The sequence below is a fragment of the Bos mutus genome, chromosome X, assembly GCF_027580195.1.
Source record: "Bos mutus isolate GX-2022 chromosome X, NWIPB_WYAK_1.1, whole genome shotgun sequence".
In the NCBI taxonomy this organism is placed as follows: Eukaryota; Metazoa; Chordata; class Mammalia; order Artiodactyla; family Bovidae; genus Bos; species Bos mutus.
Genome location: NC_091646.1, coordinates 94567843 through 94594883, shown reverse-complemented (window position 1 = coordinate 94594883; position 27041 = coordinate 94567843). Strand labels below are relative to the sequence as shown.

The following is a 27041-nucleotide window of genomic DNA, read 5'->3' as shown; positions in this document are numbered from 1 at the left end:
TTCTTTTGTTTATGGTTTCCTTTGCTGTACAAAAGCTTTTAAGTTTAATTAGGTACCATTTGTTTATTTTTGTTTTGAGTTCTGTTACTCGAGGAGACAGATTCAAAAAAAATATTGCTGCAACTTACGTCAAAGAGGGTTTACCTATGCTTTCCTCTAAGAGTTTTATTGTATCCAGTCTCACATTTAGGTCTTTAATACATCTTGAGTTTATTTTTGTATATGGTGTTAGAGTGTTCTAATTTAATTCTTTCATATGTACCTGTCCAATTTTCCCAGCACAACTTGTGGAAGACTATCTTTTCTCCATTGTATATTCTTGCCTCCTTTGCAGTAGTTTTAATTGACCATAAATCAGTTTGGTTCAGTAGATCAGTCATGTATGACTCTTTGTGACCCCATGGACTTCAGCATGCCAGGCTTCCCTGTTTATCACTAACTCCCAGAGCTTACCCAAACTCATGTCCATCGAGTCAGTGACGCCATCCAACTATGTCGTCCCCTTCTACTCCCGTCTTCAATCTTTCCCAGCATCAGGGTGTTTTCCAATGAGTCAGTTTTTTGCATCAGATGGCCAAAGTATTGGAGTTTCAGCACCAGTCCTTCCAATGAATATTCAGGACTGATTTCCTTTAGGATTGACTGGTTGGATCTCCTTGCAGTCCAAGGGACTCTCAAGAGTCTTCTCCAACACCACAGTTCAAAACCATCAATTCTTCAGCACTCAGCTTTCTTTATGGTCCAACTTTCACATGCATATGTGACTACTAGAAAAAACCATAGCTTTGACTACCCAGACCTTTGTTAGCAAAGTAATGTCTCTGCTTTTTAATGTGCTGTCTGTGTTGGTCATAGCTTCTCTTCCAAGGAGCAAGTGTGTTTTAATTTCATGGCTGCAGTCACCATCTGCAGTGATTTTGGAGCCCAAGAAAATAAATTCTGTCACTGTTTCCATTGTTTCCCCATCTATTTGCCATGAAGTGATGGGACCAGATGCCACGATCTTAGTTTTCTGAATGTTGAGTTTTAAGCCAACTTTTTCACTCTCCTCTTTCACTTTCATTTAGAGGCTCTTGACTATAAGTGCCTGCATTTATTTCTGGGCTTTCTATCCTGTTTCATTGATTTGTACATCTATTTTTATACCACTACCATTCTAAACGTTTTTCTGTCTATGTAGGAAATTTACAACTTTCCAGCAGATTACCTGAAATACAGAGTTTGCTTAAGAGTATGTGAGAAAATATTTGAATTGCATCAGGAAGATTTTAAGTACTTATGCTAAATTTTAACATTTTATTTTTTCTCTTCCATGTTTTTGCCATAGGAAAAGTCAGGGAGAAAGGCTTTCCATGGTGGAAAGTATGATGTTGTTGCCATATCCTGAACAATAGAAGTTATTTCAAATCTAGAAAAATGTCTGAAACTTGAATGGTGGGGATAGAGTTGGGGAGGTTCATGCAAAAAAAAAAAGATGAAAAAGGATGTCTTAAGCTAAGGCTCCTCTATCATTTTGCTCATATTAAAGATAAGATGTAAGTAGCCAGGTTTTTGTGACAAAATCCCCTACATTATTGCTATTGGATATGCTTTCGAAGTAGATGAAATTCATGAGGTGAATTATCACTGCAAATCCTGAATTCTACACCCTTGTCTCTGTCTCAATTCTGCACAGAATCCAGCCTACTAAAAACTTTGGCTTGCCAGAAATAAAATATTAAAAAGAAGGAAACTATGTTACTTAAGTGAACTATGTAATAAGCACTAACAGCTCTGCCACAAATATGACAATTAGAACACTCTGCATTTTGAGTAATCACATCCATTTCAAAAGGAAACATGAGCAAGGCTCTTCATTGATGAGCCAAACCCATTTCCTGAGGGGCATATCTATTGACTAATTTTAGGATTTCAAAATAAAACCAAGTTGGCGTCTTTTTATTTTGTGCAAGCAGAAAGTGAACAGAGGGAAATAGGAATACATGGAAGTTACTGAAGGACTGGTGGCTGTGGTGGGGCCACTTTGTGCTGGGCATTTGATATTCCCAAGAGACCCATCATGTTGCAGTGGCGTCTCACGTCCGCTCGCTTCCTCACACCTCTATATTCATGTGAGGTGATGCCACAGTCTGGCAAGACCACATCTCTCCTCCACTCGCCGCTGTTATTCTGACTCTTTAGAAATATGTCCTTGTTGCTGCGGTGATCTCAAGATGAGTCAGGAATGTTGATTTTTCAGTGTGTGTTCTTCCAAACCAGCCGTTTCTTTGGCAGTCTAATTCAGTGAAGGCCGTAAGAACGAGTCATGTTATCCAAACAGAGAGAAATAAAACCACAGCTAGGCGTTATGTTGGCAGCAGGCGTCTCATGGCGAGCTTTCCCATACAGTCTGGCCGACTGTTCCCTCAATTGCTTAAGGTGAGAAACTCGTCACCAGATATCACTGCACGTAGGATGAGAGGACTTCCTGACCTGGGGCTCCTCAGAGATGCGTCTCAGCATGGCCCTAGAAGGCTCCTTCCCTGGACTTCACCTCGCTCAGAGCTGGACTTGGTGACACGTCCACCTTTATCCTCCTCCCCAAGGAAATAGCGTCCTTCTCCCACCTCGCCTGAGACTCTGGAAACACAGGTGAGTGGGGTGTTGATCGGCTCCCACCGGCCACACACTCAGGCAGCGTGTTAGCATGTAGACAGTTAGGCTGCTGTTCTGAAAACAGATCAGTAATAGAACATCGCAGCCCTGACTGAGGAGCTGAGCTTGACAAGAGCAGCAGAAAGTGAGGGAAAATCTGGGAGTGGGCAGGACAGAGAGAAGGGCCATCCCGTCTCACTAGGATGACAGGCCCTCTCATGGGACTGCTACTTTCTATTTCCGTAATGTCACCACCCTCACTGTGGCATATCTTGCTCTACAGCTTGAGCTCCTGTTCAAAATATGTGATTCTTGTGGTCTTCTCGAGCAAGAGAACGTGTTTGTCATTTAGTCGGGCTCACATGACTCATAAGATGTTTGATGGAGGGGAAAAAATACCATGATTTTACCACTTTCACTTTACTCTGTGCAGCTGTCTCACCACATTTCATTCGTTTGATTAAAATAAATATTTGGGCAAAGACAGTTGCGTGTGCCTCTCTCAAAATAATAGTGTTTTGTTGTTGTTACAAAATCATTGCCTGTGAAAGTCTCTGCCACAGAGTTGTGGATTTGGGGGCTGAGAAGAAGACAGGGGTTTCCACAGAAGTAGAGCCCACAGGCCAGTTCAAACTGTCTCCACTTATCTGCAGAGCTTCTGAACTCCAAACCAGGCCTACAGCCTGGTTTATGCCCCAGGGCCCATAATGGGAAGGCCGACTTGAAACTTCTTTCTGATTCATTTACACTCAATGGAAAGAGCCCACGCAGCCTATGTTGCTGCTGCTGCTACTGCTGCTAAGTCGCTTCAGTCGTGTCCAACTCTGCGCGACCCCATAGACGGCAGCCCACCAGGCTCCCCCATCCCTGGGATTCTCCAGGCAAGAACACTGGAGTGGGTTGCCATTTCCTTCTCCAATGCATGCAAGTGAAAAGTGAAAGTGAAGTCGCTCAGTCGTATCCGACTCTTAGCGACCCCACGGGCTGCAGCCCACCAGGCTCCTCCATCCATGGGATTTTCCAGGCAAGAATACTGGAGTGGGGTGCCATTGCCTTCTCTGCAGCCTATGTTACCTGACATTTATTATGCCCTCTCTGACCTCCCCACCGTGCAGCCCTCCCATCAAGGGGCAAGACAGCTGCACCCCAGCTACCCCGTACCTCCTACTCAGAGTGGGTGCCAGTCACTTAGGCACAGCCCAGACTCCCCAGGCTCTCTGAACTCTCCAAACTGTAACAGCCTTCACTTACTCAACTCTCTCTCCTGCAGCCCCACATCCTTTACTCATTGCTATTTGTCTCTGCTTTTTTTTTTTCCATTTTAAACTGTTTTTCAGTTCCAGGCTTTGAACTTTTCGAAACACATCCATATACATTGACCCCTCTAATCATCACATTGTACTCCTTAAGCTGAAGTTTTATAAAGGCTGACAATAACTAGAAATTCTCTAGTGCCAGAAATACCATGAGATGGAAAAAAAACCCGGCTTGAAATTGGACAAAACCGAATTTAGATGTATTAACCATTTTGTCCATATAAATACAAAAATAGCAAGAAGCACCTGTTAAGCACTGTTTATGGGCTAAGAACCATGGCAGGTAGAGTGGTGGATCCATCAGTATTGTGGCATGAAGCAAATGCCACACTCAGAAAGGGGTGATTGAGGTTGAGTGAAAGGCAGAGTTAAGGGAAACTGATAGGGTTTTCTGAAGGATCCCAGTGCTAGCATCATGGATCAGAAATAGCAGCTAGGTGTGAAGGGACGTGGGGAGTCAGCCACTGGAACCCCAAGAGAACTGATAGGTGCAAGTGAGAGTCACCCAGTGGAAACTCAAGTCCTTGGGAAAGAAAGCAGCCAGTACAAAATTCTGGCCCAAGAGACAGGAGGGTGAAAGGATGTGTATCCTGGTTTCCTGTTGCTGTCTTCCTTTTCCTAAACCCAACCAGGAGGAGAGCTCAAAGGGACCCAGCTGATAATAATCTGTTGACTTGAGGGTAGCCTCCCAGAGCACAGACATGATGGTATGGATAAGAAGTGGTGTTCTAAAGGAACTTGCCATCTCCATACCTGTTGGGAAAGTTTAATGCTGATGACAGGGGAGGTGAGAGATTCTTTGGGCAATGAGTTAGAAAGCTCAGTAACCTTTCTTTTGAGGTTTATTTGGATATGGCTAATCATGAGAGTGAAAAGCCACTTCTGATTTCCACTGCAATAACTGTGGAGATCTGTATTACTCCAAGGTAGACTATCGTGTTGCAGATGCTGTAGCAGTTTTGGAAAACAACTTGGAAACCTTAGTGAATATGTCTGCAAGCCATAAAGCTCCAGACCAAGCCCAGAGAACAAGAAAGAAGATAATAGATGTTGCTTTAAAATAGTTTCCCTTTTTCTTTGGTATGAAACTAAGGTACTTTGGTATGAAACTAAGGTAATAAGGAAAGATTATTTTATAATAGTGATTGACTAGAACTGTGAGAAAGGGCACCTCTCATGGCAAGGGAGGCTTGAAAGAAAGTACTTCAGCTGAAATACTAAAGAAGCAAGTACTTTAGCTGAGCATGTTGTCTGGACAACATCATGGTTATGTTAGTAAAGAAGAGAGGAAAATAGACCGTAGGTGGGCACCTACCAGATAATGCCCATCTTTCCATTGCGCATACCAAGAATAAGCCTCTGCCATTTTAAGCTCCTTTCCCAAGTCAGATAATAAGTGGAAGAGATGACATTTTAACGCAGGGCTGATGGGTTGAAAACACTTTTTTCTTCAAATCAGACCAAAAGAGCAAAAATACACCCCTTTGTTCACCTAATGAATCACTTCTTGAAAGCTGAATAATTGGTTCATTATTAAAATCACATAATTAGTGGAAAAGCCATACTAACTCATGATTTTCCAGATTTCTCCTTTTGATTTCTTTTTTTACTTAAAAATTACTGCTTAAAATGTATATATTTCAGAAACAACATTGGTGAATGCCTGCAATTGATTCCTTTAATGTATTAGTTACTTGCAGATGTTCTTCTGTAGAATCCAATGATTCTCTTGAGGTTATGGATACCTCATTTGATTTTTCAGTCTAACATCGTATGTGGTTTATAGCTCATATGCATGAGGTCATCTGTAAGCTTATTCTACTTCCTGTCTTTCTCCTCCTTTCTATCTCATTTTTTTGTTATTTGTATTATATATTATTTCAGAACATAGAGTATTTAAACCTTAACTCTGGCATGCTGTTTCAAGCCATTATTTTATCTTAAATGTACAGTTACATATGTTCATCAGCAGTCTTTTTGCCAAAAGTTTTCCTGATCATTACTAGTTGACTAAAGCTATGTTTAGGTTTTTCTCTAGGTTATTCCCCAGGAAAGGCACATGAAATGATAGCAGCCTGCTTACTGAATGTTTTAAACTCTTGAAGGACAGCTTGCTTGGATACAAGATCATTGGCTCTAACTTTTTTTTTTCCTCTTAAGAAATTTCTTGCAGTCGTACTTCAGTGTCTTCTGTCATTTAATGGTACTATTGAAAAAGATCTAATACCAACTCAGTTTCTTGTACCTTTTCACTTTTACCTGGATGGCCATAGAATTCTTTCTTCCTCTTAAAAATCCAATGATTTTACCAGAATATGTCTTGAGATTTACTATCCTGGATCATTTTCATCAGGTACACAGTGTTGGCATTCAAATGTAGATTCAAGTCTTCCTTTATTTCAGGAGCATTTTCTGAAATAATAGATTTGAATATTTGTTTTGTTGGCTTCCTTTGAGCTTTTTTGAGGAGTCAAATTATGTGCATTTTTTCAAACTTTTGTCTGAATGGTTTTTTATAATTTTGTGTGGGGTTTTTTTTGGCATTGGATTCAAATAGAGTTTGAGGAATCTCTACTTTGGAAAATACATAAAAGACATCTACAAAAATCACATCAGTGGCTTAAAAGAGGAAAACAATAACATCTCTATAGAAGCAGAAGATTTTTTACAAAGCTCAGCACAAGTTTGTGATAAAAACATAGACGGTAAGGGAATTTCCTTAATCTAAAGAAAATTTCTCAAAAATGTCATTCAGGAGCATTCCTTTTATTAGCAAGTCTAGAAATATCTTAATGTTTTATTATTAGAAATCATAAAAATAAGATAGAGAAAAAAATAATAGACATCAATATTGTTTCATCGATAAACCTACCCACTTTCTTAACAAACATCCAAACCATTCTCCACCATACCCTTTTGATTATTTTGAAGTAGGTCCCAGTCATCATATTACTCCATTTGTAGGTATTTCTGAATGTATCTCTAAATGAAAAAGACTCTTTAAAAAATAGAAATATCAGTATCACCTCTATGTAGTAAATACAGCTTAATATAATCTAATAGCTGGTTAGTGTTTACATTTCTGCAGTTTGTACATATTTTGTTATCATTTGAATTATCTTCCAAATAAAGCCTGTATGTTGCAATAGATTATGTCCCTTGATTCTTTTTATTGGTAAAATGCTTCTCTTTCCTTTATTTTTGGGAAAAAAAAAACAAAAACAAAAACAAAAACGAATGGAATGGTTTCTTCTGTATGGTTACACACAATCTGGATTTTGCTAATTGAATCCCTGTAGTTTAGTTTAACATGCTTCCCTGTCTCTTGTATTTTATGTAGATTGTTGATTCAGTTCAGTCACTCAGTTGTGTCCAACTCTTTGAGACCCCATGGACTGCAGCACGCCAGACTTCCCTGTCCATCACCAACTCCCGGAGCTTACTCAAACTCATGTCCATTGAGTCGGTGATGCCATCCAACCATCTCATCCTCTGTCATCCCCTTCTCCTGCTTTCAATCTTTCCCAACATCAGGGTCTTTTCCAGTGAGTCAGTTCTTCGCATCAGATGGCCAAAGTATTGGAGTTTCAGCTTCAGCAGTGGTCCTTCCAATGAATATTCAGGACTGGTTTCTTTTAGGATTGACTGGTTGGATCTTTTTGCAGTCTAAAGGACTCTCAAGAGTCTTCTCCAACACCACAGTTCAAAAGCATCAATTCTTCAGCACTCAGTTTTCTGTATAGTCCAACTTTCACATGCATACATGACTACTAGAAAAACCATAGCTTTGACTAGACAGGCCTTTGTTGGCAAAGTAATGTCTCTGCATTTTAATATGCTGTCTAGGTTGGTCCTAGCTTTTCTTCAAAGGAGCAAGCGTGTTTTAATTTCATGGCTGAAGTCACCATCTGCAGTAATTTTGGAGCCAAAAAAAAAAGTCTGTCACTGTTTCCATTGTTTCCCCATCTATTTGCCATGAAGTGATGGGACCAGATGCCATGATCTTAGTTTTCTGAATGTTGAATTTTAAGTCAACTTTTTCACTCTCCTCTTTCACTTTCATCAAGAGGCTCTTCATTTATTCTTCACTTTCTGCCATAAGGGTGGTGTCATCTGCATATCCGACATTGTTGATTAGATCTACAATTTTCATTAGATTCTGATTTGCATTTTTAACAAAGCTGCTTCATAAGTGGCATAGTGTACTTTCATTAGAAGGCACTGTATTACTGATGCTCTGTCTGTTAGAGTAACAGCCATTGCTAGGCATTGCTTTGCTCCATTATTTCAGTAATTGCTGCAAATTGATGATATTCCAGTCTTTTTTAAAAATTTGTTTAATAGCTAGAATGTTTCTATAAAGAAGTACCTGAAGTTACAGTTAGTTAAGTCCTGGAATGGCAAGATAAGTATTTAATTCTTTCCTTTTATTTATTTTCTAAAACCTTTGCATTCCTTAAAGTCAATCAGTGGTATAATGGGGTGTGTGAGAGAGAGACAAAGAGAGAGAAGGGGGTACTAATGGATTTAAAGATGTTAAAAAACTTATTTATGCTTTCCATTCTTTGCAGTTATTATCCATACCCTAAATGTCTTGTTGCTGGCAAAGTATAAGTCTTCTCTCGTTGGTGCTCATGATTCAAATATTATTTAATAATCTCCTGGTTTTCTAGTATGAACAGATATTCTAGGCTCACTTTCCATGTTTTTATCCTCAGGTGTGTAATCAGCCATTTTTATGAGGAGACTTGCTTTTAATGTTTTAAATCACTTCTTTTTACTTATGTTTCCATAAACTTTAAACTTTGGTCTTCATTTATTTCTTCTCTGTCCTTTACTGTGCTGTGCTTTCTGTAGTGGTTATTCTGTGTTCCTTGTACTTTCGTCTTCATTTGAAATATTTTTTTTAAGTTCGTGTCCTAAATTCTGTTGATTCACATTTCATATCATCCTATTTTTAGGCCATCACTTCCTGTTTCCTGACCACCTTTTAAGTACTTACATTTGTATTTCTATGATATTCCTGCATAACTATAGTTGCTTTTTGAAGCATTTGCTTTTGTTTTCTATTTTCTTTTCTCTAAAAACTTTTTTTTGTTGGTGTAATGTTAAATTATGGGCTTCTCTGGTGTCTCAGATGGTAGAGAATCTGCCTGCAATATAGGAGAGCAAGATTTGATCCCTGAGTCAGAAAGGTAACCTGGAGAAGGGAATGGCTACCCACTCTAGTATTCTTGGCTGGAGAATTCCATGGACAGAGGAGTCCAATTTTTATCTACTTGATCATAACCATTTTTAGATGAGCTTTCCTATCATCTATAGGAATTAATGTTACTGTCATTCCCACTTTATTCTGGAGTACCTTTCTGTGTTGGCAGAGTTTACTCCTTTCCTGTTGCTTTCATTTAAATGAGATGGATTTTCCTGGACTTCTAGTAGGGACATAGTGTGAGGAATACAAGGATGTTCCAGGATATCATTTCCAATTCACAGCTCTCACCCTCCTCCTCTGTCACTACAGTATGCATCTTAAAATATGACCAACTCTGTAGCCAGCCCCACTCTGACTCTCTGAGCGCAGCCTCAGTCAAGTGAGCTTCTCCTGCCAGCCCTGGGTTTCCTAGTTCCCTCCTTGGCCCTTTCTTCCACCATCACGCACTCTCAGACACTGTTTCTTGCTGGCATGTTCTGCTCTCTGCCTCCTCTGGGCATCTCAACTCTTTCTGAACTTGGCTTTCTGAACTTGTCTGTCCTTCCCCAGTGCTCTGGAGGTTCTTAGTCTCAGTTATACTCCTATAGTTCCCGCTCAGGTGGGAGGCCTCATTTGAGAAGCAGCTATTGGCTGGAGATGTCAGAGATCCCAGAGCTCTCTGAAGCCCTCTGCTGCCCCCTCAGTGCTCTCATAGTCACCTCCTTCTGTCTGGCTTCACCTTTGATGTAATCTATATGCAGCTAAGTCTGTGAGTTTTTTCTGTCTCCTAGTTTCACTGACACTTATTCCTTGGAAGGAAAGTTATGACCAACCTGCATAGCATATTTAAAAGCAGAGACATTACTTTGCCAACAAAGGTCCGTCTAGTCAAGGCTATGGTTTTTCCAGTAGTCATGTATGCATGTGAGAGTTGGACTGTGAAGAAAGCTGAGTGCCGAAGAATTGATGCTTTTGAACTGTGGTATTGGAGAAGACTCTTGAGAGTCCCTTGGACTGCAAGGAGATCCAACCAGTCCATCCTAAAGGAGATCAGTCCTGGGTGTTCTTTGGAAGGAATGATGCTAAAGCTGAAACTCCAATACTTTGGCCACCTCATGCAAAGAGTTGACTCATTGGAAAAGATTCTGATGCTGGGAGGGATTGGGGGCAGGAGGAAAAGGGGACGACAGAGGATGAGATGGCTAGATGGCATCACCGACTCGATGGACGTGAGTTTGAGTGAACTCTGGGAGTTGGTGATGGACAGGGAGGCCTGGAGTGCTGCGATCCATGGAGTCTCAAAGAGTCAGACACAAGTGAGCGACTGAACTGAACTGAACCGAGTTTCACTGAAAGCACCAAGTTTTTTCTTGTTTATTTCTCCATTTTTCTATACATCTGCACAGGACTTCCAGAAGAAAGGAGGTAGCTCAAAATAGGTTGCATGACTATAAAACTCTTGATTATAAACCATTTGGTTATGCAGTTTGATTTTCAGACTTTTCTAAATAATTAGAAAAGTATCATTTGCTAAGGATTGCTAAGGCCCAGGTTCAGCACCATTTACTATACATGTAATTAACTCATTTTGTTACCAAACACAAGCTCACATTCCCAAATCACTTTGGGTGTTGTGTACATATTAACAATATCATATATTTCAATCCATGTACACAGGATGTTATCCCATTTATCTGTATCTTCTTAAATTTCTTTCATCAAAGTTTTATAATTTTCAGTGTTCAAAACTTATACATTTTTGGTTATTTTTCTGTCTTTTATTTAGCATTTTTGTTGCTCTTGTGAATGGGATTGTTTTCTCAATTTCTTGTTTAGATAGTTCATTATTACTGTAAACAAGCGTGATTGATTTTTGTTTCCTGTAATTTCACTGAATTCATTCATTTTAAAACATTTTTTTATTGATTCCTTAGTGTTTTCTGCATGTATGATCATGTCATCAGCAAACAGGTCACTTTGCTTCTTCCTTTTTAATTTAGATGCCTTTTATTTCTTCCTTTGTAATTACTCTTGGTAGAATTTCCACTACTTTGTTGAATAAAAGTGGTCAGAGTGGACATCTTTGTCTTCTACTGGATATTAGAGGGAAAGCTTTGAGTTTTCTCTCATTGCTTATGATATTGGCTGTGTGCTTTTCATATAGGGACTTTATTGTGTTGAGGTAAGTTCCTTCTATTTCTGCCTTATGAAGAGTTTTAATCATGCATGCACGTTGAACTTTATCAAATGCCTTTTCTGTATCTAGGCCAGGGATCACGTGGTTCTTTTTCTTTCATTTTGATCTGGGGTGTCATTTTGATGGAGGAGGGTAGTATGGAGTCCAAACTGCACCATCAACTTTAACCTGCAGGGGGCCTCAGTGACAAAAACTTCAGGGGTCTGCAGTGGTGATTCCCGGAGTCCTCTTGTTCTCTTCCACCCATGCATGGTTGCAGCTAAGGAGATTTCTCTTGATGCTGAGTTTTGATGGAATGGAGGATTAGCTGACAAAAGAAAAAATATGCTTCCTATGCCTTTCAATGCAACTGATCCTGTTTTTTTGTCTTCTACAAATTTTTTGCAGCTTTCTTCTTTCACTCCAGAAGTCTCCCAGAGCTAGTTTTATCAGTTATTTAGTCATTGTTTTTATTGTTTTGGTGGGCTGAGATGGGCGTTGAGCCCTCTTAGTCCGCCGTCTTGCGAACATCACTGACCTCTATTACTTCTGATGTCACCCGTTAACCTTATGGGGTTCGCTCAAATGAGTCATTTTTTTTGTCTTGCTATGTTCAGAAGTCTCTCTTTGGCGTTCAACATTTTGACTCTAATGAACTCTTTGTATTATAGCTCCTGAAGTTTATTGAACTCTTTGGATTTGTAAATTGCTATTTCTTTCCCTGCTCTTGTGTTTCAAATTGTTTTGTTTTGTTTTGTTTTTTTTGTCATTTTCTCTTGCTTTTCTTCAAGGGCTCCCATTATGTGTATCTTGGTGTGATTAATGGTTTCCTATATTTCCCTGGCTCTTTTTTTTTTTCTTCTTTTTTTCCCTCTTTTCTTTAGATTGCATTATCTCTATCAATCTGTATTTTATTTCATTGATTCTTTCTTCTGCCAGTTTAAACTACTGTTGGAGCCTCTAATGAGTTCTTAATATCAATTATTATATGTTTCAACTTCAGATGTTCCATTTGTTCTTTTGAAAAAGTCTGTATCTTTAGTTATATTCTCTTTTGAATGAAACAGCATCATCATACGTTTAATTCTTTACGTATGCATTCCTTTATTTTTTTAATATACTTATAAGCTACTTTGAAATTTTTATCTAATAAATCCATCATCACAGACCCTTTATAGACAGTTTCTATTGCTAGCTTATTTCCCCTGCGTATGTCACACTTTGCTGTTTCTTTGTATGTTTCATAATTTTTTTTTGAGCTAGACATTTATATAGTTTATTGTAGCAACTCTGGATTTTGACCTCTCCTCAGAGGTGACTTTTGTTGTTTTTACTTGCTTGTTTAGTGGCTTGACTTAGCTACTTCTGCAAAATATTTTTCCCCCTCAGTGTTAGAGCCTCTAAGTTATTTTTCCTGTTGTTTTTATCTTTTAAATTATTGGCTACCCAGAGTTAACTTATGCTGTCATAAAGCACTTATTGGTCAAAGGCTATGTTTAAGAACCCTTGTGTGCACGCATGCTAAGTCCCAAAGTTTGACTCTTTGCAACCCTCTGGACTGTAGCCTACCAGGCTCCTCATTCCATGGGATTCTCCAGGCAAGGACCTTAGCCAGTTAGATTTTTAATCTTTACCATGGGATGTTTGTTTGGTTTGAAGGCTACTATCAAAGTTCATGGAATTTACATTTTTGTCCCACATTCAGCTGGGTCCTAGTGGGTTTAAAGTTTTCCTCTGATAACTCTAAACAGAGTGCAACCTTTGGCATGTATACAGTCTTCCAGACTACTCAGATGATGATGGTATTATTTGTAAGCCTTTCTTTGGAGTCACACCTGGTTGAAGTAGCTCGTTAGGTAGTCAGTGTTTTGTCATGGGTTTGTTGAAGCCTCTTGTGCTGGTAAGGCTTCTGCCCTATATTAATGGGTCTGTGTCGCTCTGTTTCATGTTCTGCTCTAATTGCTTTTGTGGATGCAACATAATGCATATGCACAGCCTTTACAAAGTCTAGGACTGGCTGTGATCCTTGGAGGGCTTTTCATCATGCTCTGCTTCCCTGGTCCTCACTATTAAACTTCTGACTGTTCTGACAATTTATATCTGAACTACATCTCTAGTCCAGTAAGATCCCTGTTGTCAACAACACTTTCTGGCATGAGTTCTCCACTCACTGATTCAAATAATGTCCATCTGTCCTCTCAGGCAGAGCTGAGGGCATTTTGTCCAATAAATCTCACCTTTATTCCTGGAAGAATACCTGTTGCCACTGCACTGGAACTGAGGGTGAGGCCCCACTTTTCCAAAGCAACAACCTCCTTATAACATTGGGCACTGGGAGATAGAAGCATTGGCCCTGGTCTTTTCTGCTTGTCCCTCCAGACCTCTACTCCATCACTGGTCTGAGGCCAGGCTTCCTGCTTTCTAGCACCTGAGGTAGAGTTTTCACCTAATGAGGAAAGACTGGATGTGAGGACGGAGACCATTCCTCTCTTCTGCCCATTCAGGATAGAGGTTTTGCACTTTGAGAATGAGACGAGTGAGAAAAACCAGCAGTCTGACCCTCCTGAGATGAAAATATAACCCCAGACTGGGAGCTGGAGTGAGAGAGACCCACCACAGTCTTTGCTTTACATGCCTGGTAGACTGCATGTGAGACAGAACTGGGAATGGGTGACTAACGGGCCAGGCTGCAGCTCGGATGCTATAGACTCACACAGTTTACCATGATGCAGTAGATTTTCTTTAATAAACATCTGTCCTATGCTATATGGTTTTAGGAAAATTTCCAGAGATTTTAATAGATTTTTTAAAAATTCTGTAATTTTTACTGGATAAATAGGTTTGCTAGGCAGGGGATTTGCCATGCCTCACACTCCATCATTCCAGAAGTTTCACCTCTAGTAAGTACTTCATATTCTTTGTACTCAGAGTTTCTACCCCATTATCTTCATGTTTCTCATCTTTGTTGTCTTCCTCTTTGTTGATGCTAAAATAATGAATGAAATTCTCAGGAAGTTGGCTGACAAGCTCCTTAGAATGGTGGTTCTATGTCCTGCACACCTGTTTTCCTTCCCCTGCTTTATGTTGGGAAGAGGAGCATTATTTCTGTTTAGAAGAAAGGCTTTATGTAATTTCCCTCTTTCATTCTACATTGTATTTCTAGTATCTGGAGACTTTAAAAATCACCCATAAATTTTACTCAGAAATCCTTAGGTAAATTGGGCCTTGATGATCTCCCATATGCTATCCCAGAGTTAGTAACATAGATAGGAAATATGTTGTGTCACTGGTTCATACATCTAGTAAGCTAATATATTTTTTTAATTTATTCAAGTCTAGTTGCTTTACACTGTTGTTCATTTCTACTGTATAGTGAAGTGATTCACTTATACGTATATGCACTTTCTTGTTCATATTCTTTTCCATTCTGGTTTATCACAGGATATTGAATATAGTTCCCTGTGCTATACAGTAGGATGTTGTTGTCTATCCATCCTTTATATAATAGTTGCATCCACTAATGCCAAATTGTTCCATCCTCCCCCCACCTCCCCTCCCCCCCAGCAACCACCAGGCTGTTCTCTGTCTGTGAGTCTGCTGCTGCTGCTACTGCTAAGTTGCTTCAGTCGTGTCCGACTCTGTGTGACCCCAGAGATGGCAGCCCACCAGGCTCCTCTGTCCCTGGGATTCTCCAGGCAATAACACTGGAGTGAGTTGCCATTTCCTTCTCCAGTCTGTGAGTCTAGTTCTGTTTGATAGATAGATTCATTTGTGTCATATTTTAGATTTCACATGTAAGTGATATCACATGCTATTTGTCTTTCTCTACCTGACTTGTTTCACTCATTACAATAATCTCTAGATTCATCCAAGTTTCTGCCAATGGCATTGTTTCATTCTTTTTTATGACTGAGTAATATTCCATTGTATATATGTTATTGTTGTTTAGTTTGCTAAGTTTTGCCCAACTCTTTGCAGCCCCATGGACTCATGGATTTACCAGGCAAGAACACTGGAGTGGGTTGCCATTTCCTTCTCCAGACGATCTATCTGATGCAGAGATCAAACCCATGTCTCCTGTATTGGCAGGAGGATTCTTTAGTGTTGAACCACCAGGGAAACCCATTGTGTGTATGTGTGTGTACACACCATATCTTTATCAGTTCATCTGTCAATGGATATTTAGGGTGTTTCCATATTTTCGCTATTGTAAATAGTTCTACAATGAATGCTGAGGTGTGTCATAGTCCAGGCATGGAATATTTCAGACAGGAGTTAATTTATTAAGAACAAAGAACAGAGATAATCAGGGTGCTACAAGCTCAGAGAGCCCACCTCCTGACAGACAAGGGAACGCTGATTGTTAGGGCACTGGGCTGGCTCAGAGGTGAGCCAAGGCTGTGTTAGTCACTCCATCATGTCCGACTCTTTGTGACCCCGTGGAATGTAGCCTACCAGGCTCCTCTGTCCATGGGATTCTCCAGGCAAGAATATTGGAGAGGTTTGCCTCTCCTTTCTCCAGGGAATCTTCCCAAACCAGGGATTGAACCCGGGTCTGCTGCATTGCTTTACTCTCTGAGCTACCGGGGAATCCCTTTGTGGGCTAGTAGCCAAGTTTTATAGCTTCAAGACAAAGAAAATTCCTACTGGAAGGATAACATCAGGTGATTGGTTAGCGTGCTATAGGGTGAGTAATAGGGTGGGATATTTTTACCTAATGTGAGGTCAAGGAGCTGGCTGATTTAGATTGGAGTGGTGGGGAGGAGGGATTGGCTCATTGGCAATGGTTGCTATGGGGCTTGCTAGATATCCTTGGTACAGTATGCTGCATCTGTGCCCTTGGTATAGGGTTCCACAGGGGGCTTGTATCATTTTGAATTATAGTTTTGTCCAGATATATGCCCAAGAGTGGGATTGCAGAATCATATGGCACCTCTATTTTTAGTTTTTTTGAGGAACCTACATACTGTTCTCCATAGTGGCTGCACCAATTTATATTCCCACCAGCAGTGTAGGAGGGTTACCTTTTCTGCATACATTCTGCAGCATTTATTTCTTGAAAAATTTTTGATGATGGTCATTCTGACAGTGTGAGGTGATATCTCATTGTAGTTCTCATTTGCATTTCTCTAATAATTAGTGCTATTGAGCATCTTTTCATGTGCCTATAGGCCATCTTTATGTCTTCTTTGAAGAAATGTCTATTTAGGTCTTCTGTGTATATTTTGATTAGGTTGTTTGCTTTCTTGTTATTGAGTTGTTAAAATGATTTTTACTTTCTGGTAAAACAAAATGATTTACATCAAATTATTTTTTCCATGAGTTCCAAGAGTCTTTAGAAGAATGTAACTGGTGTTACTGAAATCTTCTTTACACTTGACTAAAAACTGAAATTAAAAAGTACTGTCAAAGAATTCTTTACATCATTATTATCTATTACTTAACATTGGGGTACACTGAGGATGAATTCAGGGAAGTGGTTTCTGATCAGTAAGGTGGGACTCTTCCTTCCTGTGAACTGAACACTACTTTTAATACAGCCCTCAATGGAGGCAGATAGTATGTGGTATTAAACTTTGCCAGATGTTTCTTGGCTTATATTCTGAGAGTCATCACTGTAACGATTCTAAATGGAAACATATCTATTAATAGCTAAGATGCAGTTCTAATAATTCACAGTTTCTATGTGCCTTTAGAGTTCTCTATTTTCACCACAAAACATTTCCAATCATGGCAGGTGACTCCCTGGTTTATGTCTTGGGTCTGAGAAAATAGTTCTGCTTTCTCTCATATCAAACAGTGATCATCTTTTAGCTTATAATCTCTAAAAGTTTTTTCTTTCCATTTCCCCTTATACAGAGGATCTTGGTTCAGTTTTATTTTTATATGACCCAGTGTTTTTCTTTTTATATCTGTTATCATTTTCATTCTCTAAAGGATGTCTGAACAGGCTCTTAGGACATAATGCCCTTGGAAAAAAATAGAGTTAATCATTCCTTAAAACAGTAATTCTCTTAGCTATAAGCAATGTGAAAACACATATAGAAAACGTACTGACTTCAAAGGGTTATAAATAACACAAATGTAGATACCAGGAAACTGAGTCAGCAGGGGTTAGGTGGGCATTTTCTCCTGGAAATGTATTTAAACTGCACTTAACTAGTGGTGTCAGAGGCCTTGAAATATTGTTACCAGTGAGTCTACATCTAAACTCACTGGAGGAAGTGATGGAGGCAGGGGACAAGTGGGATTGGAGAGCAAAGTGTGTATTTCTACAGAATGTTTATTTATCTGTCTCCAGAGGACACATAACTCCGTTAGTTAGTTATTTCTCACTTTGTTGACCTGGAAATTACTATTTTTGATACCAGTGTCAAACAGAACAGCTGTTTATGTGCTCATAATATTTTGCTTCAGAAGCATCTATGGTCTTTGTATTTCATGCCTAGGATGAAAATAATATTTATATGAACAATAGGACTGCTAAATCATTAAGCTAACATGTTTTCTAATTCTTATCTGCTACCTTCCCTATTGGCTCAGATGGGAAAGAATCCACCTACAGTGCAGGAGACTGGGGTTCGATCCCTGGATTGGGAAGATCCCCTGGAGAAGGAAATAGCAACCCACTCCAGTATTCTTGCCTGGATAATCCCATGACAGTGGAACCTGGCGGGCTACAGTCCATGGGATCGAAAAGAGTTGGACATGACTGACTGAGTGACAAACACTTTCACTTCACCAACATGCTTTGGTGGAATTCCAATGTCTGAATACCTCAGTGCTGTTAAATACAGTGTGGGAACCATCAAAATCTGTTTTTTCTGTTGCCCACATTTTCTGATTACAGCTTAAGTATGAGCTAAATTTACATGTTTGAATATTTAAAAATTATAGTCCATCCTGAGGATTAATAATGTACACAGTTTAAAATGAAAAATAATTATATCTTCCAGCAGAATAAAACACAAACATAAATGCCATGTTTTTTCATTTAAACAGAATTGTAGATTTTAAAAAAATGTTTTTAAAGGATGATTCTATTTATTTTTGGCTGTGTGGAGTCATCGTTGCATGTGGCTTTCTCTAGTTACAGGGAGCAGGGGCTACTCTCTATTTGCGGTGCATGGACCACAGTGGCTTCTGTTGCCGAGCACGAGCTCTAGAGCACATGGACTTCAGTAGTTGTAGCACATGGATTTAGTTGCTCTGAGACATGTGGGATCCTCCGGGACCAGAAATCAAACTGGGTCCCCTTGATTGGCAGGTGACTTCTTAACCAATGGACCAATAGGGACATCCAAAATCATAATTTTTGTTATTAAAATGGGCCTACAATTTTTTACTATCCCCATCTGTATACATTGTTATTTAAGGAATTTTGCATAATCTACAACCACATTTTTATTTATAAACTATTGGAGCTTCTTAGGTGGCTCAGTGGTAAAGAACCCACTAGACAATGCAGCAGATACGAGAGATGCATGTGGGTTAAATCCCTGGATTGGGAAGATGCCCTGGAGAATGAAAAGGCAACTCACTCCAGTATTCTGGCCTGGAAATCCCATGGACAGAGGAGCCTGGTGGGCTACAGTCCATTTGGTCACAAAGAGTCGGACATGGCTTAGCTACTGAACATGCCAGCATGCTCACATATATAATTTTGTTGTATAAATATAATAAAAAATATATAAATAATTGTTCTCAAAATATTTAATTGGAAAAACTTTCAAAATCTAAAAGCCAATACTTTGTTAAAGTATAAGATTTCAAAATTTGTTTTTCCAAAGTAATCATAACACTGACAATCTGACTGTATGTGTGTGTGTGTGTGTTTACATAATTGTTTCACTCTTTGCAAACAATAGCATACTTTGGAATTTGTTCAGTCTGGCATTATTTGAAGAGTAATGAATATTTAGAGACATAATAGTTTCTACAATAGTAATATTTTTATAGAGAGTTAAGTATAATCTTTTCCAACAAAAGCTACAATAATTTGTGTAATTTTAGTAAACCAACTTAAATCATGCTTTTTATCCTACTTGACTATATATATGAAATTTCTAAGTGAAGTGTGAAAATAAGCTACTAAAAATACTGATGGGAGATGTGCTTTATTTTATCTAACTACTTTCCATTCCTTTTGCTCTAAGCTAGGATAGTGGTTGTCTTAGGACAGCCAAAAGAATTCAGAATGTAGATGTTATATGATTTTAAATTAGCCTAAGTAACTTGTTTGGATAATAATATATTTGAATCTTTATTAAATTTTACTCAGTACCAAATATGATACTCATTTTCCTTCAAGGTCAATTAAAAAATTCGCAGTTGTGTCTGACTGTTTGTGACCCCATGTACTATAGCCTGCCAGGCTCCTCTGTCCATGGAATTTCCCAGATAAGAATACTGGAGTGGGTTGCCATTTCCTTCTCCAGGGGATCTCCCCGACCTAGGAATCAAATCCAGGTCTCCTGTGTCTCCTGCAGTGGCAGACGGGTTCTTTACCACTAGCGCTACCTGGGAAGCCCCAATTAACTATATAGTGACAAGTTATTCTTGCATGTCTTTGTCTCATGGGTGTCAGTTCACATTCTCCAGGGTCATTATTTTTCTGTAGATGTTTACAAAATCATATGAAATTATTTGTGCCAACTGTATGCTGTATCGCTTTAAAATAATGAAAATTTTATTTTTGCATTTTCTTCTGTCCAGTAATGAAGTGGTACTTGTTTTTTATCTTAATAAAAACCAAAAAGTGTTTTCATTCTTGAAAGTGCCTGATTTTGCAGGGTGTGGCAGAAGATGGAATAATTGGAGGGCAAGTCAAGAAAAAAAAAAAATGGGAGTTCAGTCATTACCTGGAACATACCAGGATGCTACTTAAGAAGAATTAAATAAATCTATGTGAGTTCCCTGGTGGCTCAGATGGTAAAGCATCTGCCTGCAATGCAGGAGACCTGGGTTTGATCCCTGGGTTGGGAAGATCCCTTGGAAGGAAATGGCCACCCACTCCAGTATTCTTGCCTGGAGAATTCCATGGACAGAGGAGCCTGGCGAACTCTAGTCCATGGGGTCATGAAGAGTAGAAAACGACTGAGCAACTAACACTTGCAAGTAAATTTACCTTCTTCTGGGTATTTCTTTCTATCATTTATTCAGTCAAATAGCCATTGTACATGGCTAAGCAGAAATGAAGAGAGGAGGACGTAAAAATAATCAGAATTTGGCTTTTAAATTTCAAATGTCTAAGATCAGAACAAGGTATAATGTATATTAAGAAATATATTCAGTATTAATGAGGAGTTATGTTAAGTAGAAAAAACATTCCCCAATTTGGTGAGAAAGGTGATAGTGTGAGTATGAAAAGTAAGGAAATTCTGCCAGGGCATAAGATTTAGGACAGAGGAGCCTGGCGGGATGCAGTCCATGGGGTCATAAAGAGTTGGGCATGACTGAGCAACTGAGCACACACACAACAGTAGAAAACATCAACAAAACTAAAAGCTGAATAAATTATCAGCAAACCACGATCAGCAGTTTGTTATTAAAATTACATGATCAGATCAGATCAGTCGCTCAGTCGTGTCCGACTCTTTGCGACCCCATGAATCGCAGCACACCAGGCCTCCCTGTCCATCACCAACTCCCAGGGTTCACTCAGATTCACGTCCATGGAGTCAGTGATGCCATCCAGCCATCTCATCCTCTGTCGTCCCCTTCTCCTCTTGCCCCAATCCCTCCCAGCATCAGAGTCTTTTCCAATGAGTCAACTCTTCACATGAGGTGGCCAAAGTACTGGAGTTTCAGCTTTAGCATCATTCCTTCCAAAGAAATCCCAGGGCTGATCTCCTTCAGAATGGACTGGTTGCATCTCCTTGCAGTCCAAGGGACTCTCAAGAGTCTTCTCCAACACCACAGTTGAAAAGCATCAGTTCTTCGGTGCTCAGCCTTCTTCACAGTCCAACTCTCACATCCATACATGACCACTGGAAAAACCATAGCCTTGACTAGACGGACCTTTGTTGGCAAAGTAAAGTCTCTGCTTTTCAATATGCTATCTAGGTTGGTCATAACTTTCCTCCCAGGAGTAAGGGTCTTTTAATTTCATGGCTGCAGTCACCATCTGCAGTGATTTTGGAGCCCAGAAAAATAAAGTCAGCCACTGTTTCCACTGTTTCCCCATCTGTTTCCCATGAAGTGATGGGACCATATGCCATGATCTTCGTTTTCTGAATGTTGAGCTTTAAGCCAACTTTTTCACTCTCCACTTTCACTTTCATCAAGAGGCTTTTTAGTTCCTCTTCACTTTCTGCCATAAGGGTGGTGTCATCTGCATTTCTGAGGTTATTGATATTTCTCCCAGCAATGCTTGTGTTTCTTCCAGTCCAGTGTTTGTCATGATGTACTCTGCATATAAGTTAAATAAGCAGGGTGACAATATACAGCCCTGATGTACTCCTTTTCCTCTTTGGAACCAGTCTGTTGTTCCATGTCCAGTTCTAACTGTTGCTTCCTGACCTGCATACAGATTTCTCAAGAGGCAGATCAGGTGGTCTGGTATTCCCATCTCTTTCAGAATTTTCCAGTTTATTGTGATCCACACAGTCAAAAGCTTTGGCATAGTCAATAAAGCAGAAATAGATGTTTTTCTGGAACTCTCTTGCTTTTTCCATGATCCAGCAGATGTTGACAGTTTGATCTCTGGTTCCTCTGCCTTTTCTAAAAGCAGCTTGAACATCAGGAAGTTAACAGTTCACGTATTGCTGAAGCCTGGCTTGGAGAATTTTGAGCATTACTTTACTAGCGTGTGAGATGAGTGCAATTGTGTTGTAGTTTGAGCATTCTTTGGCATTGCCTTTCTTTGGGATTGGAATGAAAACTGACCTCAACATTGTAAGAGTAGTAATATATTAGATAATTTATTTAAGTAATTCTATAAAATAAATGAGAGAAATATTTCATTAACAGTAATTGTCGTATTATAGAAATAAAATGTAGTAGCAACTAATGATAACTGTTTTTGGCAAAGTCAACTTTCATATGTCTATCTACCAGACACCTATAATAACACACACACACACACAAATATATATATATATATATATATATACACACACACACACCATAAGATGCAAGAAAACTTAAGAATACTTAACTTCAAGGCAGGGGAAAAAAAAAAACCTCTTATAAAAACAATATTGTGCTCAAAATCCTACCCATTACAATAAAACAAGAGAAAAAATATGGATCATAAATGTAAAAGTTAGAGACAATTTATAAAAATAATACAATAGATTTCCCCCTCTATCTGCAAGTAGAGCGTTTCTGTGAAACATTTGGTAAACCAAAATGGCATAAAGTCAAGGATCAATTACCTTAGGACATTTCTTGCTGACGGATGCACAAAATAAACTGGGATAAAGCAGAGATGCTCACAGACAAAATTCATTGCCAGCATGGCTTAATGCTGAGAAGCTGAGTGTTGTTTCCAGGGAAGGAGCTTTTGGAGAGGATACTTTCTATGTTTGGGGTGTGCTCTGCCCCTTTAACAGCTCACTGTGAAACAGATGCAGAACACTATTTTCACCATTCACCTTTTTTCCTAAATGCAGAAATCCTTTCAAATTCCCTTCAGTTAGCAAAAATAAGTCATGTTAATAATGTAGGCCTTTTGTAAAAATGAAGTGGCATGAAAACAAACAAATAGAGATAATTTCATATATGAAACAGTTCAGACAACGGACTAAACTTAGAACTAAAGGAAACATTCACCATGGAACATGAATTTACACTGACAGCTATCCATAGTATTATGCTCTTTTACTGCCATTATCCTTAGTACACCACATGTAAGAATGGAGACGGAAACCTGTTGAATTGGCTTATATGATTGGTTTGTCAGTTGTATGTGGTTAAAAAACGAAATTTAATGATATTATGGGAACTTGTTCGAAGATAGTTGAGAAAGTCATTGAGATCTGACTTTTATTTTTAGACTTAATGTTTAAACCTAAACGTACTAGATCATTGTCAACGACATTTCCAACTCTATGCTGTGCAGATGTAGCTTACATGTGATTTTCACTAAGAAAGTAAAGTTTAAATGTACAGACATCCTTCCTTGATTTGCTTTTAATATACTCATCTCAAAGAGTCAGTTGAACATCTCTTAGAAAAAGCAAGCTTAGTTTCCTTAGTGGAATAAAGTATTTTGACTAATCAAAATAATGTGTTTCAGATCTTTTATTCAGATGAATATAGTTTAGTTAAAGGATGATAAGGAGAGATGAAACTATGTTCAATGCAAAGCAAAGCTAGCATTGGGACTTCTCCAATAGACCAGTGGTTAAGATTCTGAGCTTCCACTGCAGGGGGCCCAAGGAACTAAGATCTTTCAAGCCAAGTGGTATGGCCCAAAAAAAGCTAGCATCATTAGAGATGCTACTTCAAGAATAATGTGTAACCTTTATTTCCCTGTTCACACATAGTTATAACAATACATAGACATTGTTTTGAGTTGTTAATAGCATTCTATCAGTTCCAAAATGTATCATGTACTTTCTTGATTTAATATACACATGAATAAAAAGATACCAAAGCAAAACTCATTTTTCATACAGAAATGAAAAGGAATGAACAAGCAGAGATAACTACATATGGTTTGCTCAACCCTGCTGCAATGAATTGTACCTCATTGAAAACATTTCTATTAGATTTTAAACCTGTTGATTGATGAGTTATTTTTAATATTCTTTCTGTTGGAGATGCACCGGCTATGCACACACAGAAAGCAATTCATTTCTCATACACAAAGCCACTTAAAGTTGAATAAAAACAAACAGCTTTCTAATCTCATGACATTTGGAAAACAGCATGTGGAAAAGAAATTAGAGTATGGATTTGGCAGTAAAATAAAATGGCATAATTAGATTCCCTCATCTATTCTTTCCCAGCTTGAGGAAGATCTAAATTAAGAAGGTGGTAAAGAAGGTAAAATGAGCCAATCATAAATAAAGCCATCTCTTTGGAAAATATTTCATTTTTAAATGTGCCAATGATTTTTATAATTTATATATTACTCCAGCACTTTTCTTTAACTTGTAATTTTTAAAAATTTGCCTTTGTGATCAGTTATCAATAGTGAACTAATCTCTTTCAATTTTTGATAATCAAGTCTACTCAAAGTGGCCTACTCAAAATTTCTAACTTGGGCTTTTGAAAGCTAGTGAGCTGTTACCAAAAGTGCAATCCTGTCTCTTCCTTAATACAAGAGTCCCCAGCCTCTGGAATCTAATGCAAGTGATCGAGGTGGAGCTAACATAATCATAATAGAAATAAAATGCACAATAAATATAATGTACTTGAATCATCCTGAAACCATCCCCCTGCTCCCCCGGTCTGTGGAAAAATTACCTTCCACGAAACCAGTCCCTGGTGCCAAAAAGTCTGGAGACCACTGCCTTAATAGACTAGAAGTCTTCAATGCAACAGTGCTAATAATCAGATTTTGAAAGCAATTGTAACCCTCCAAGTCAAGCAGTGACTTACAGCAGTGATCCTACTTCATTGTCAGTCAGTTCAGTCGTTCAGTTGTGTCTAACTCTTTGTGACCCCATGGACTGCAGCACGCCAGGCTTCCCTGTCCATCAGCAACTCCCCGAGCTTACTTAAACTCATGTCCATCGAGTCAGTGAAGCCATCCAACCATCTCATCCTCTGTCATCCCCTTCTCCTTCCACCTTCAATCTTTCCCAGCATCAGTGTCTTTTCCAATGAGTCATTTTTTCACGTCAGGTTGCCAAAGTATTGGAGTTTCAGCTTCAGCAGTGGTCCTTCCAATGAATATTCAGGACTGATTTCCTTTAGGATTGACTGGTTGGATCTCCTTGCAGCCCAAGGGACTCTCAAGAGTCTTTTCCAACACCACAGTTCAAAACCATCAATTCTTCAGCGCTTAACTTTCTTTATAGTCCAATTCTCACATCTATACATGACTACTGGAAAAACCATAGGTTCGACTAGATGGACCTTTGTTGGCAAAGTAATGTCTCTGCTTTTATAATATGCTGTCTAGATTGGTCATAGCTTTTCTTCCAAGGAGCAAGCGTGTTTTAATTTCATGGCTGCAGTCACCATCTGCAGTGATTTTGGAGCCCAAAAGAATAAAGTCTGTCACTGTTTTCATTGTTTCCTCATCTATTTGCCGTGAAGTGATGGGACCATATGCCATGATCTTAGTTTTCTGAATGTTGAGTTTTAAGCCAACTTTTTCACTCTCCTCTTTCACTCTCATCAAGAGGCTCTTTAGTTCTTCTTCACTTTCTTCCATAAGGGTGGTGTCATCTGCATGAAAAGTGAAAGTGAAAGTCACTCAGTCCTGTCAGACTCTTTGCAACCCCAGGGACTATACAGTCCACGGAATTCTGCAGGCCAGAATCCTGGAGTGGGGAGTCTTTCCCTCCTCCAGGGGATCTGCCTAACCCAGGGATCAAACCCAGGTCTCCTACATTGCAGGCAGATTCTTTACCAACTGAGCTATCAGGGAGGCATATCAGTCATATGCATATCTGAGGTTATTGATACTTCTCTTGGCAATCTTGATTCTAGCTTGTGCTTCATCCAGCCCTGCATTTTGCATGATGTACTCTGCAAATACATTAAATAAGCAGGGTGACAATATACAGCCTTGATATACTCCTTTCCCAATTTGGAACCCATCTGTTGTTTCATGTCCAGTTCTAACTGTTGCTTCTTGACCTGCATACAGATTTCTCAGGAGGCAGGTCAAGGGGTCTGGTATTCTCATCTCTTGAAGAATTGTCCACAGTTTGTTGTGATCCACACAGTCAAAAGCTTTGGTGTAGTTAGTAAAGCAGAAGTAGAGGTTTTTCTGGAACTCTCTTGCTTTTTTAACGATCCAGAGGATGTTGGCAATTTGATCTTTGGTTCCTCTGCCTTTTCTAAATCCAGTTTGAGCATCTGAAGGTTCGTGGTTCATGTACTGTTGAAGCCTGGCTTGGAGAATTTTGAGCATTAATGCATCAGTGAGTATACATTAATATATCATTTCTTGAGATTTCAGAAATAATAGCTTTATTTCCCTATAAACATAAAAGTAGTGAAGTCAACTTTTGTTTTGAATTGCTAAATTATTTCATCTCTACATATTTTGTAAAGTAATATTTACAAAGTAAATAGAAAGTAATTTAAAAAGTAATATTTAGAAATAGATACTTGGGAACTACTTAAATGTGTTAGGTTAATTCTCTGTAAGTCCTAACTAAGTTCATGTGACCAGATGCATTTTTTTAATCAATCATCATTCAAAAGTGTTCCTTTTGATAGGATACTTAAATGAGACCCACTTTGTAAGCTGAGCCTTCGGCTCAGATGGTAAAGGATCTGCCTTCAGTGTAGGACACCCAGGTCCAATCCCTGAATCAGAAAGATCCCCTGGAGAAGGGAATGGCAATCCGCTCCAGTTCTCTTGCCGAGAGAATTCCATGGACAGTTGCAAAGAGTCAAACTCCGCTGAGTGACTGCACTTTCACTTTCTTTTGTAAGCTGACATTAAACTAATTTTTAACATTCTTTGAATAAAAACAGAGATTGATTAGATATTTCTTGCTATACCCAGAAAGTAAATGATTTCTATATTTAGTGTATTAACTTGGAAAGATTAAAAAAAAAAAAGAAAAAGCACATTGTCAGTTATTGCCGC

At 38.9% G+C, this 27041-nt stretch overlaps 1 long non-coding RNA gene across 1 annotated transcript in view; it reads left to right on the top strand.

Moving 5' to 3' along the window:
* The first annotated feature begins 2460 nt into the window (after positions 1-2460).
* LOC138986409 (uncharacterized) overlaps positions 2461-27041 on the top strand; it is a 47162-nt gene continuing 22581 nt past the window's right edge. Inside the window, exon 1 of the long non-coding RNA XR_011463261.1 lies at positions 2461-2631. This is a non-coding gene — a long non-coding RNA (uncharacterized lncRNA). The remainder of the gene's footprint in view (positions 2632-27041) is intronic.